Below are 2,224 nucleotides of genomic sequence, written 5' to 3'. Positions count from 1 at the left end.
ATATATATTGTACTAACACTTTTTATTTTAGCCTTTATTGCATTTATAGCTTTGTCTATATACTGACATCTGGAATATGTACTGACATTTCAGAAAATATTTATATATGAAAACCCTTTAATATTATTAACATAATTAGGCAATATATCAATTACAAGTTTACATAAACTGTATGGTGCTAGAGATGTCGTGGTGGTGTTTGAGGGGAGCCTTATAAATTCAATATCATGTTCGCTGCTTCATATTTATTTAATATAATTTTAATTTCAGTAGTTTCGTCTGCAAGAAGATTTTTCCATAGACTTCGCAGGTCCTCCCTGTCTGGGGAGGTCGAAGCAGTTTAGTCATCCAGAATCCGCCAAGTTCAACTTGTTATTTCTTTTCCTAGGAAATAACAACGAAATTCAAATTACAAGCTAGTACTGCTTTTGAGCAAGATGGTATCCCACAGCCTGTGAAGCAATCAATAATTATTAATTTGCCTTACGTTACAACTGAGGAAGCAAGCCTATGATTATTCATTTATTACAAACCGACGCGAAGGAATAAATACTAGTGATGAGGATTTCATGAAAGAAGACAAACAACAAAATTTGAATGTGTACAAATATTTGGACAAGAAAAAAAGAAAAAAAAAAGAAAAAAAAAACAATGGTATAGTTAATTAAGTTGGAAATGTGCATCATCACAATTCTATACTTACATTTTATCTCATGAGTTTTGATGTTGATTCCTGAAGTTGTATCAATTTGTTTGAAACCAATATGTCAAACGAGAGTGAAGTTAAAACCTTCTGAAAGCTACTACTTAGGATAATGCAGTTCAAGCTCATGCACAGACACCCAGCCACTTCATCCTACTACAACGACAACATTTCTGCTGGATGGGATGCATACACCGCAGGTCCTAAAAGATCTGCAATATGGGAAGCTGGCTTCCGCAAGTAAACACAAGATCGACAGCCATCGGAGACGGGGGTAGATTTCACCTCCTACTTCGGCGGCATACCACGTCTTTCGGCCACGGATGCGGAGTCCTGTGAAATGCCGATAACAAGTGAAGACACACAAGTCGCGATGACTAGTTACACAAAGTTGAAGTTTTCGGGGCTGGGTGGTCTGCCCTTCGAGCTTTATCTTCATATACCAGACTTATTTGGTGATCTCTTGGCGGAAGTATACTGCAACTGGTAACAAGATGGGAGAATTCCCAGGGCTATGAACTATGGCGTAGTGGTGCTGCTGAGAAAGGACCCGAACAAGGGGGGCCAAATAAACAATTTTAGGTCCATAAATCTGCTCAATGCAGATTCTAAGATTTTGGACAATATGTTAGCCAAGAGGTTGGCACTTGTCGTCGATGAGCTGGTCGGTGACGTGCCGACATGCGCTATGCCAAACAGATCTGTCCACGACAAGCTCCATCTCACGAGTTACATCATAGACAGGTTGGGTAAGGAAACTTGCATGGGTGGGACCCTGATCAATTTGAATCAATCAAAAGCTTTTCATAGGGTCTACTACCAATACTCGGAGGCTCTCCTTGCAGTGGTCAGTTTCAGTCTTGTTTTCAGAGGCTGGATCGGTGCAATGTACAGTGACATCTGTTCGGTGGTCAAAGTAAATGGTCAAAATAAATGGCCACCTATTTCGGTGGTCAAAGTAAATGGCCACCTATCGGAATCGTTTAGCATCGCGCGTTTGGTCCATTATGGACCAAACAACAATAATAATAATAATAATAATAATAATAATAATAATAATAATAATAATAACATAAAGTGTAGAGGTTTACATATAAAGAATGATGAAAAAAGAAGAAAGAAAGAAGTATACACAGCATACATTAAAAGAAACGTAGTATACATAATATAAGCAATAAGGAAAACAAATTGTGATATGGTGGGAGGGGCCTCCTGACACAGGAGGACCACTGGGGATGACCGAAAAACCTCACCATCCAAGATCACCCTGAATTTCTAACTTCTTTTCACCGACTCACAGGTCTACACTGAGAGTAGTACCATCCACTCTTACCATTTTCGCAACTTTCACCCACCTTTTCATAAATTCACCCGAGGAGAGCGACCCCCTCTTCACCCTCACTTTCCTTTACGAGTGAAACTTGGAAAGTCGATGAGGGCTTTACCAGAGAATAATGTCTGTCCACATTCCTTTAAGCCTCGTCCACCGGACAACCTTTTTCGCAACAGCAATCGGGTAAA

This window comes from Octopus bimaculoides, chromosome 1 (assembly GCF_001194135.2).
Source record: "Octopus bimaculoides isolate UCB-OBI-ISO-001 chromosome 1, ASM119413v2, whole genome shotgun sequence".
In the NCBI taxonomy this organism is placed as follows: domain Eukaryota; kingdom Metazoa; phylum Mollusca; class Cephalopoda; order Octopoda; family Octopodidae; genus Octopus; species Octopus bimaculoides.
Note: the sequence above shows the minus strand (reverse complement) of the source record.